Here is a 12,821-nt window from a genome sequence, read left to right on the forward strand (position 1 = left end):
GTATATTCATCCCCGAAATGCTTGCGCAGAAGCCTCTTAGCTTCAGCGTAGCCCCTGTCAGGATACATGTGCGAACAGCTACGAACAAGAACCTTGGGTCTCCCTTGGGTGAACTGCTCCAGGAAGCGCAACCTATCCCTATTGCTGTCTGTCCTTTCCTCAATCCCATGCTCGAACGCTTTCATAAAAAACCCAAACTCCAGTGGATCCCCACTGAATACTGGAACATCCAAAGGAGGGAGAGTGGATGCTTTCTGTTGTTTTACTAGGAGCTCTGTAATCTCGTTTTGTCGCTTCATGACATCCAACAAGTCTTTAACATCAGCCATCCTGCCTTGACTAGTAATAGACTGGCTATTATCCTTCTTATTCAATGGATGAGGAAGCCTGCTACTCCTTTCTGAGCCCTGCATTACCTCCGACTCACATTCTCGACCGACATCTCCATGTTCTGGCTGAACCAAACCAAAACTGGCCCCAATACTTTGGCCCGGAGCTCTTTGGCAGGTAGCCATTTTGTTGACCAAGTCAGCAGAAGTGTTATGGGCTGGCTCCTTCACAGTCAGCACCTCAAGCTTTGCGTTAGCTGCAGCAATAGCTGTTTGCAACTCCCATTCCTCCCTTTTTGCCTTAAGAACAGCTTCTTGTCTGTCAATCTCCATCTTTTGCTTTAATGCCTCAGCACGTGCTACCAGAGCAGCCCTCTCTGCCTCAATCTTTAGCCTGGCAGAATATGTGGTCGAAGACACAACAGAAGAGGTTCGACTGCTTCGATGTGCTTTACTGCGTCTGGACGAAATTGCTGAAGCACTGTCTGCAGGCTCAACTTCAGCATCAACCATTCTTGCTTCATCTGCTTGCATTTCCACTCGTTTTAACCATCTCTCTACTTTCTCCACAAAACTTCTCAAATAGCTAGCCTTTGGCTCATACCACTGTGTCTGATCATGAAGAAGTTCCGACTCAGTCAAGTGATTTTTAACTGCATCGTTGTTTTCACAAAACTCAATATATATTTTTGAGAAGTCAGTGGCTAATTTAACAGCCACTTCCTCAAAATTGCCGTCATCTTCCATAAGCTCCTCAATCTCTTTTATCTTTCTAGTAAGGTAACCCAACTTGGTTTTCCTTGTCACTTTAAGATGCTGAAGCTTTTCCTCTTGTGCTTTAAAAGTTGGCTTGGAAACTCTTTTTTCCTGCTGCTCCATATTAATTGCGCTGCCATAAACCTTTCAATGCAATTAATCCTTTACACAGGCCATGTACCACTTAACCATACAGGAATTTTCACAAACCGTAAAGCAGGCACAGCCTCTTACTTTTCAGATGCGGGGTTTTCTTACTGCCGAAAGGATCCGGAAAACACGGGAAGACTTAAGCGCATCCTCTTTCACGTCCCGTTTTCCGTTTTCCCTTGCCGCGCCGCGGGCCGATTAACTCTGTGCGCCGGTGACGCGTGCGTAATCCTCTCACTTTCGGAGCAGTTTTCTGACTATTGTAGCGGCAGCCTTCGGTCCTTCTTTGCCGCTTCTGCAGAACGTAAAGTTTCTGACTCGTGCTCTTGTTCAGTCGCTTGGATGCCTTCCGGTAGCAAAAAAACGAGGCGAAGGAGAAAAGGGGCAAAACATTTATTTTCCAAACAAATCGAAAGGTACAAAACAAATGCCTCTGGTGGGCGCTCCGTTTATATTTCCTTTATGTTACAACCAAAAAATAACATTAAAACGGCGACGGTCAGAAAACTGTTGCTCCACGTCCTGCTTGCTTACCTAACCTTTTTTACCCACACCCCTCCGCATGCGGGCCAAATACACACCCCTTTACGACATCTACCAACACTTTACAACAACAACAGACTAATAAAGCAGGATTAATTTATGGAGCACAGCATATTACATTATAACATAAAATGATCAAGATTATAATGGAAACTTAAAGATCATGACAAATACTTAAATATGGCATGATGTAACTGAGTGAAATTATTGGCCTGGACTTGGCTCCAACACCTCTGGTACAAAAAAGGGCTGGTGGCTGTGTAATTCATACCACTGCCCACCGGCTAAGTCAGCATTATCAGCCACAGTGTTGTCATCCAGCCTCCTTTTTCCCACCACGTGTAATGAAACCAGTATGTCTGAGCCTTAGCATGCACAAATGATTAACTGATGGCAAAGAAAACTGATTAAGGAGATAAAGTTTGGCACACAATAGTCTCAGTGCTACAAGTGTACCTGCAAAAACCAGAGCTTCTTCAAATGAAGAAATTATTCATCTCTTTGGATTTGCACAAACTTGAATTCTGAGAGAAATCACTATATATAAATAAATAACAAATATCAAGACATTTTAATGTGACGGTTTCTCACCACAGAATTAAAGCGTAGTGCAGAAGAACAGCAATATGCTTTAAGTTATTTTAGGTTATGCTGATAGTAAAAACAATTCTGGAAAAGACTTTGGGGTGCAGAAAACAGTCAAAACAAACAAAATAACTAAAATAAAGAAAACAGTCAAGTGTTCAAAGTACAATGTACAAAGGACGTGGCAGCACCCTTTTCTGGCAGTACATGCACGGTTAATTCGTGAGCCACATGAAAACAAGGTGGGCTTTATAAGATAATTGTTTACTTGGGGCTGATAGCAGTGGTTGACTTAAACATGCACTTCACTCATCTCTATAAAATCTATGTCCTCCGGTGCCTGGAGAACATAGATTTTGCGACTAAGAGAAGACCCAAGCAATCAGGTTCTACTGATATAAAAAAATAAATAAAAGTGCAGTTATAAGGACCTGGCCTGTTTGGCTTTTGGCTCATGATTAAGTTTGCCAGTCTCTTTAGTCCCACTAGCAAATCAGAAATTTAATCATCATCTAGTAAGTTCTTTCTTTGTCCCTAAAGCAGCTAAAGAATGTGGTAGCCCTTTTCACAAACAGATTTTGGGACAGTTATAGCAAACTGGCAGGTTTAGTAAAAGCTGTCATATTCTAATGGACTCAATCGTCATCAAAAAATGTTTCATTACTCTTCAGTTTTGCTCTGCAGGTGAATTTACATTGGTCAGTGTACCTGGGTTACCCCAGAGCACAACTGTCACTTTATTTAATCATAATCTACATTAATAGTGTGAATGACTGAAAAAAATTATGATATGGGACATTTTGTATTATAAGGATCTGATGTGTGACTCATTAGATGCATTCTTCATTCAGTATAGTTTATTATTAATTTTTCTTCCAGATTTTGTTTTAACTTGTGCAGGGCTGCACTGCTTCTGAAAAGGACATTATGCACTGCAAAGCATATCTAGCTGGCTACAAATGCATAATCGCTCCATAATTGCACAAATGCAAACTTTTCTTTCCCGTTTTTTGCACAACTTTGCGTGCTGTCTAAAAAAACGGCCGATGATTGTTATGATAGAGAAGGGTGAAGGATACCTCCCTCAGCTCTTTCTGTACACAACCTCCCGACCCTTGGCTCTGTCCGAGCAAACACAGTCTGCACGCAATGCACAATGATTAACCCGCAGATCGTCTATCGAGGGAGCACTCACTCAGGAAGAAAATAGTTAGTTTCCTGGCCGCAACATTTAGGCCTGAACTTCTGCTAGTTTATTTTTTCTTACTGTTTTCCTCGTGTCAAATCCAACGTGCTAAGAAGTACTAGTGGAAGTTATCTGGACGTTTTCTGACTTTATTAATAACAATAATAAAAAAGTATTTTGAAGTTTAATTTTTTTTAAACTTTTTATTTAAATTTAACCAAAATGAACTATCATTCATTTCATCACGTCTTTATACTTTTGTTAAAAATAAAAGACCCAGTTCGGTGCGTATGGTTATCCACAACAGTTTCCGTAAATATATTTGTCATCGACGTGAAATTGCAATACAAGCCACTACTCGGGTCAGTTCTTTAAAATAAAGCAGAGTGAAACCTCTTAAAATCGCGATCTTTGGTTTAACTTGTAGACAATCAGCTCGTTGACAGGCCGTTGGTTTGTACTGCAGAAAGAATGAAGGTTATGGTGGGGGCATTGTGTATGTGTGCTTGCGTTCGCGTTTGTGTGTGAACGGGGCAGAAGAGGTTAAATTGTGTCATGCGTGACTTGCTTTGCGTGCCAAGCTTAACCATATCTTATTTCTCCATAGACAAAAAGAAGAAAAAAAATAGAAACGAAGATCAGCTAACAATTGCAAAAGAAACCTATACACTGTTTATCCTACAGAAAAAAACAAAAATAAACAAACAAACAGAAAACTGGGAGGACCTTCAGCAGTGGTGCCACATGTACAAAAGTGCTATTGATGATTGTTTAGTGGTAAAGGAATAGTACACGGTCCATTTATCAGAGCAGTAATTAGAGCCTGAAAACAGGCTTACAGTCTAATTGGTTTGACACCATGTAAAGTCCCTTTACATTTTGCATAGACAATGTTAATGGTATTGACTAAAGGAGCCTTGAATATTTTCTTGCATGAAGCTGGAGATTTTTTTTTAACCTAGGCGCCAGCATCAGGCCAGGGCTAGACACTTACAGTGTCATAACCCCAAAGCTCATTTACTCTTTTTCAGCTACAGCAATCAGTCAGTCAGCAGATATCCCATAACCAACAAAACTAACACAATACAAAGCTTGCGACATTCAGCAACTCTTTTTTGTCTTTTTTATATATGTATGCATATTGATACCGCCAAGAAGGAGGTTATGCTGTTGATTTTGCTTGTTTGTTTGCAGGATTACTCAAAATGTTATGTATGTATTTGCATGAATACATTATTAGTTGGGAGTTAGGTCTTCTTAGAACCGATTTGGAGTCAATCTGGACTTGATCTGGATTCAGGAATTTCTGCAAAGATTATTTACCATTGTAAGAAAAGGCAGAATTTTATATTTCCCATCAAATCTAATTACATATCAAATTGAAATAGGGAAAAAAATGGAAGATATCATCTAGGTTACCTCAGCAGAATATAATTAACTGATTCACATCCAAATATGTTTCTGGATCCAGGGACTAAGTTCATGGAAGTATGCAATGATCATTTGCTGTCATTTGTGTCATGTGTGTGGTGGTGGTGCAAAAGAGTCTACCAGACTACTTTCTATCTTTATCTGATTCAATTCAGATCATTCAGGGCCAGGTGGGGGCAAGTTTATATATACATATTTGTGCGTGTGTGTGTATTTATTTGTTTAGTTTTAGGCTTCTCTTTTTTTATGCTCTGCTTTTGTTTACTTTTTGCAGCGCGGGTCATAACTCGACCCAGACACGCGATCTCAAGCTTTTTTTTTGCTTTATGATCGCTCTCTCTCTTTGCCTGTTCCTTCAGTTATGACACCTTCGTGCTCCGCTCAGGAAGAGGTGACAGAAAGATGAATGACCGAGATATTTCCGCACGCAACTATTGTTCCTGCCACAACTCGCCAGTATACCGTCTTGCATAAGGACAGAGGAGAGTTATGGGGATAGGAGGGAGGGGACATCATCAACCATTAGCTCAGTTACTAATGCAGTATTTACGCCTGGTGAGGAAGGGAAGGTGATCCAGCAGCCCCCTCCCCACACACACACACACCACCTCCTCACCATTACTCACATAAAATATTTGCCTCCTCGGCATGCAAATACAGACGCACACAATTCGTGTGAAAAGGGTTTTTTTTCCCCCTTAGGGACAATGCAAAGTGTTTATGGTTGCGTGTGAAAGACAGCACGTTTCAATGACCTCCCTGACATGTTATCTTTTGGTTCTGCCTTCTTTTTTTGACCTAAAAGATTAAACTGACTTTGTGTCCTCTAAAATGGTGTAATCACTTGCTCTAGTCATTGGCCTTTAGATAAACTGCAGTTTTATCACTTCTGAACTGTCCTAAGATCACTTTAAAGAAAGAGAACACTTAGTACTATAGATTTTTATAAGTGAGGTATATGTTTTCAGTTCTTAGAGCTTTGAATGTTAAACTTTAACATCAGTTTAACACTGATTATAAATACAATGAACAGAGTGTACATTGGATACATTTATTGTAAGATCAACCTGAAAATCTGGTGAATTTGGTGTATTTCACAAAAAAGGTCAGAATTACAAGACAACTGCACTGTGTGCTCTACAGTGTGTAATTCAAATCAACCAAAAACAACAACATTTCACCACCACCATTTCCTAGCTGTTCTGTTTATTCAGTTCACATTTGTGCTGGTACCAAAAGTCATATTGTTGTGTCATTCAGGCGAATTGTTTTATATTGCAAGAACATGACATAAAACCTAATCCCAATATTTTCACATTTAATGCTAAAAAAAAACGACACTTTTCACTTTTAAAATTGTGCAGACAAAAAATTCACATCTAAATATGAGGTTAATGAAATTACTGTTTGATGAAGTGCAGCAGGCGCACAACCCTGCAGATATCCCAGCTTTTCATTATGTTTAGGGTTTCCCCTTACAGTATTTAATATGTTTTTGTTTTTTGTTTTTGGTGAGCATATTAGTGCCAGCCTTCCAAAATGTTGGCTAGTTTGTTTTTGTGTAGCATACAGGGGTGATGGTGAAAATGTGAAGGAGGCCATATATTGCGAAATTACTGCAGTGACAAATCCATATGCATTTTCCTAATGTGTCGTGTCCATGTTTAGTGAATGTTCCCAAAACCTGAGTAATACTGGTATATATAATATGTGCTAATCAGAAAATACTATATTTCAAATAAGATTTATCACCTCTAAGCAAAACCTCATTCCTTGGCTATAATCGCTGATTTTTTGTCAAAGTTGTTACACTAACAGTTCCTCTGACTGCAGCAACTTATTCAAAAACTTATCCAAACTGGGCATTTGTTCAGGACCTCATGTGAGCACATTTTAATGAACTAAGAAGCCTTAAGTATCATTTTAACATGCAGAGTTATGATCTGTGGGCATGTTGTTAACTCAAACCAGGATTCTAAACATAATCAAGTATTTTGTAGTGCTTAAACTTAAAGTTAAAACAAAGTGAAACAAAAGCATTAGGCTTCAAAATAAGTCCACCACCACTTTTCCTGCTATTTTCGCATTCACATAAATCTTACCATCCTTTCAAACAGAACAGTAGTGTGTTCAGCACCAAAGGACATATTATGCATGTTTAGTTGCTTGGCTTGGGTTTTTGATAAAACAGCAATTTCACTGGGTGACAGCAGGGTCACTCTTTAACTGACCTGTATCAAAATCAGAACATTCTCACATTCAGAATAGTGGTGGGATATCAATCTTCACTTTTCACTTGACAAGCGTATGTAATTTCATTTTAAAAAATTTTCTTTCCAGTCTCCAAATTACAAATGTCATGATACACACGTCCCTAAAATACAGTGGAAAAAAATCAAATGGGATCTGTAACTAAAACAAAGACCCTAAATAAATAAAACACTGTGTAATAAATAAGCTACTTACATAATCAAATATGATGCATTGCTCAATAGATAGTCATAAACATTTAACATGCGCAGGGGAGCTGTAGACTAAAATCTAATGTGACAAAAATAACTTTTACACCTTGCGTACAGCAAAGAATGGTACATTGTATGTTCATTAAACACACAGGTAAGCATGCTTTGTGTTTTATTATGTTGTTAAGAGAAGTTGAGCGGGAATTCTTCTCTACATCATTAAGCTGTCGTGAAGACCTTTGATCATATCAAATGCAACAGATGATATGATAAAGCATAAATGCAGTTATGTGAGGCATGAGCTAATCCATAAATATGGCTCATGTTAGCCTGTGGAGTGTTTGATGCAAACTTACGGGTTTAGCTTCATATTAATACCTATGCGGCATATGTGTATTAGCTCATAGGCAACATTCCTGTGTGGTGTCATGACCTGCAGCCCAAAATAATCCTATTAAGTTTTGCTCGATGGGGCACACGCAAGGCCAGGAGCCTGTTTGCTGATGTCCTACTGGTCGGGCTTTGGTCTCATTTATAGTAAACGTGCTGTACATTTGTGTTACTTTGAGGTTTACCTTTTGAATTCACAATTAAAGGAGAAGCTGAATAAGCATTAGAAGGGCACACAGTGATTTCACACATGAAACTCAGGTTACTAATCAAGAGAAGTACTGCTGTGAAAATGAAAATGATTGCATCCTCTGATGTGGCTCAAAAAGAATCTTTCCAAAGATGAAAAAAAGAAATGGTGATGAAAGACATGGGAAATGTAAAGCCCCGGGGCTTGACTCGCAATTGTTGAATACACTAAGATTTAGAATATTATTGTATGTGTTGCTCAAGTTGGGGCAAAATTTTCAAAATCAGCTAATGAGCCACAATTTAATGTAAGAGCAACAGAAAACAGGTGCCATAACTAATCAATAGACCCATGAAAAAGAGACCTGTTGTTGACAAGAGTTACAAGGGAAACTCCACAGACAAAGGTGATAAGAATTAAACATGATTCTTCCTTTAAGACCATTGAAGGGAAATTCCTATTTTCTGTTTTATTTCCCTGGAGGTACTGTACAGCTGTCAGTACAACTATCCTAGACCGGGTATACCTCCACTGTTTTATGCAGCAAAAATTGGGTTGACTGATTATCAGATGGTTTAAGCAAGTATTGTATGATTGTAGTCGTTCGTGTGGATTATTATCATCTAATAAATATCATTCATCATTATTATTTTATAGAGTTTAAAAAAAAAACAAATTATAGCATTATAAGAACCAGAGTGGTGTGCTTTATTTCTCAGCTGATTCTAAATCACGAAACTAACACACAGAAAAAAACCAGCCTCCTCACAGCACTGGTATGCAAAGAACCACGATCACACACTTAGGCAGTACACACCTGCTCTCAAGGTGTGTGCGTGACAACCTTTGCGTGAGTAGAAACTTACCAACCTTCACAGTCATTACACCAGCTTTTATGTCCAAGAATTCTTTAAGAGGTATATGGCTGAGGGCAAAACATTTTTTTTTCTTGTTTTTTCTACTCCCAGTCCTACTTCTCTGAAATGGACACATTTGCAAACTTAGACCAAGCACCTTCAGGCCAATGTACAGCCTATCACTGTGATCTCTTTGGTCATTTGTACACACAGCTTAGTATCTATACAGTAGCACAGCTGATGGCTTCCCGTTGTAGCAAATAATCTCTTTAATCCTGTTAAGAATGTGCCCCTCACCACAGCAACTCTCCTGTCACTCACATCAATGCTCCCACATCTTTCCTCACCTGCTCCCCACGTTTGTGGCATTTACAGCTGTTGAATACTGCTCACCATTTGTGATGTGACACACACTCCTGCAGCCACTGTAAACACAGTATTCTCTGTAAAAGCTCCCATGTCAGGCGGTCCGCACACAATCTCAGTCGCATTCATCTCAAATCGGGTTCAGTTTTATCCCTGGGGCTTATTGACACCCATCACACAACTTACAAATGCAACAATTGAAATGTGATCCGTTTGATTCGGAAACACTTCAAGTGGTGTATACTGTATAATGCCAAAGGGATACTCCAATGCTGTTCCAGATTTTGGATTTACTTAGGTTCACTGGACTGCATTAAAGTTAATATTTATTCTTTTCATATTATTGAATTCTGACACTGCTGAAAGATGAGTTTCTGTTACTTCCTCAGCTTGGCAAAATCTTGCAACTGTTGCAAAGGTTTTAATGCAAGGTAAACATAATCTTTTCCCTCCATAACTGCATTATAAACCTGTTTTATAATTTATTTATGGTGTTACGATAATGATATAAAATATATTGTTACAACCAGTTTGTAGGGCTAGTAAAAATGTGACATATTTAAAACATTGTGAATAAAAATAGAGCTGCTTCATTGTAAAAGGAAAATTAACTTCAGCAGATCATTGTGCAGTTACGTTTCTTTACATATTAAAGAAAATATTTGAAGATTACCACACATGATCACAGATCTAAAAGCCCTTTTTACTGCAGTGACCTCTTTTGTTAAAATCAATTAATAGTTTTGCCCAGAAACTCCATCCACCTTGTTCTTATCCTTGCAAAACCTCTGGGAACTGCTGCGTGACAGAAAGGGTGACTGGTTCACCTTGTTCCTAAGTTTCAGTTTTCGTAACTTTCTTTGCCTGCTTTAGGTGGATTCTCGCCTGTGTGGCAGTTCGGAATGGCCCCACGGTGTTACATGACTGCAGTGAATGAAGCCTGAGTGACAGATTGCATGATTCCAAAGCCCCAAGATCCTCGCATTTACAGAAGCTATAGCGCGCAAATATGTGCACCTTCGTGCCCAAGCAGGGTGGAGAAAAAAAGTGTCTGCGCTCTTTGTTCTGCAAGTTTAAAACCCTTGTGTCTTTTCCAGAGGCTGTTGCCTTCGCGTGACTTGACCAAGCAGATTTAGGATTGTCCAGAAGACCGAGACCCTCCCCTTTGGACGGCAGCTCCGCTTCTCACGCAATCTGCAGCACCAGAGGCGCAGCGCCGTGGCGCACTGCAGAGTCTCGGGAGAATTAGCACTCCCATCCCGGAGGAGCACGACAAAGCTCAGCGTCGCCGATTTTGCGCCCCAGATGAACAAAGAAAAGTTTTGCCTTTATTTATTTATTTATTTGTGTGCTAGTTTAAAGTTATTCGTGAGTTTTTTCATCTTAATTAAAAGAAAAGGGGGGGGGGGGGGGGGGGGAGTAAACAGGCAAATCAATCAATCAATCAATCAATTGTGGTTATGTGCTACACCCTATTAAAGCGAACGGGATACTTTCAACAACCAAAGAATAGATTTCATTTTTAAAAATTAATTTTCCACCCACATTCACTTGATGAAGTTAATTAAAGTCTTTAGGCTTAAAAATGTCTATATCACGGGCAAAACGCATTAAAATACATTTGTCCATAATATCTTTCTCTTTTTCCTGCTATTTAGCTTGTATGGTGGTCAGAGCACTCTTGGTGGTGTTTTAAATTAAGGCTGAGTAGAAATTTTCAGGATGTAACGCAGAGACTTTTCATGTCACTCTGCATAATAATAAATAAAATGAAGTGAAATGAAATGTGTATTTCATAGAAAATTAGGCCCAATAACAGGCTTGGTTAAAGTTTAAAGCCCGAATTATAACTGACACTTCTGATCAGGATTTTTCCAGAGCAACACTATTTAAAAGGCTGCGATGGTGAACGCCGTGCTTTGATTGGTCATTTTTAATGTTTTACCAGTGCTGCTTAAAAAATAATGCTATCATGGACATTTTTGATCTACTGTTTTAAGATCTATTTTCTGAGAAATGGCGATTGTCTGAGTTTTTGTTCCCTCACAATAATAATAATAATAATGATAATAACCGCCAACACGGCCCAACCCTTTAGTTCATCATCTTTGCATTGCTGTGGCTGGAATAAGAATTCGGAACCCACGATGGACTGAGAACAATTTTTCAATATCATTTTCAGAGTCTTTCCAAAGCTCCGGGTAAATACAAATCACACGGACTTTCAGAGAAAATTAACTTTTTGAAGAACTTATTGCTGCATTAAAATCAACATTTGCCTCCAATCACGTCGTAGTTGAACAAATATTCAGAATATTACATGTTTCGTATAATTAACTAATTAGCACTAATACACAGGCCTAAAAAATAAAATATCTGTCTGTTGAATAACCGTTAAATTGCTTTGTGATGACATTGTGATTGTACGTTAAAAACACAACTAGTAAGTTGATTGTAAAAGCAAACGTATACAATTAGGTCATGTTGAAAAAGGTCATCTATATTCTGATCATAAGTCCCCGAGAACTTTATAGTAACACATTTTGACATCTGTGATCACACAAACTGAAGATCAGTGAAATGTAAAGTGCAGGTTGCGTTCTGTGCGGGATTCTTGCTTAGAAGCAAGTGAGGATAGTTTAAGAGTTCAGACTTTTAAATCTTATTAACACTTAATTCTACAAGTTTTTCTTTATAACAAATCTCATGCAGACGTATAATAGTAAAGACTATATATATTTTAAGGGAAATAATTAATCAATATACTTATACACTTGCAGGGTGGGGGCAACTTAAAAAAGCTTCACTTCTCAAATGAAGTTATTATTAAAATGCAGTTGTTAACCCCTAAATTACACTGTGTTCTGTGTAATTATATACTGAAAGAATAAAAGTGGTGACAATAAGATATGAATACTGAACGTATCTGTCCCAGCGCTCGAGCAGTGAAACCTAACTGCTCTCCCTCCCTCCCTCCTTTCCTCTCTCCCTCCCCTCCAGCATCCCCTTCAAAGGAGAGGTGAGGGCTTGATCACTGTGCTCTCACGCAACTGGTCAATCTTTAACTCCAGCGGAGAACTAACAGGTACAAGCACGCAATGGCATCTGACTGTTTTATCAGGACTTAAAGCCGTCTGGGAGGTTACAACTGGGGGGTTGTCACAAACGTCCGTTCTAACTCCAAATGTTTTAAGCATGACGAGGTCCTTCTGTAGTTCAATAAGTTATCATCTTTAGGGGATACATTTTTCATGCAAAACTGGGCTGCAATGATGTAGGTGATTTTCGACTCATTGCGCTGTCCATTCTTGCCCAGTAAAACCAATTTCACATCACGCTAGTAACAAGCTGCCCTAAATTATCGATACAAGTTACAGCGGGTTATAAGTTGGTCGAAGGAATTGCTGAGACATCACCGAGTGCTTGGGCAAGAATCACGGAGATGCAACAGCCTGCAATCATTGGCAATGAGAATAAGAACAGTATTTTTTACCGCTCAGACTGTGACACTCGAAAAACAAGCTAAATCAGTCCGAAGAAAGTTGGCACAAGGCAATGTAATCACAGATTAAAAAC

This window comes from Diplotaxodon limnothrissa, linkage group LG1 (assembly GCF_057381915.1).
Source record: "Diplotaxodon limnothrissa isolate DT_005_m linkage group LG1, D_limnothrissa_male_GT1.1, whole genome shotgun sequence".
Classification (NCBI taxonomy): domain Eukaryota; kingdom Metazoa; phylum Chordata; class Actinopteri; order Cichliformes; family Cichlidae; genus Diplotaxodon; species Diplotaxodon limnothrissa.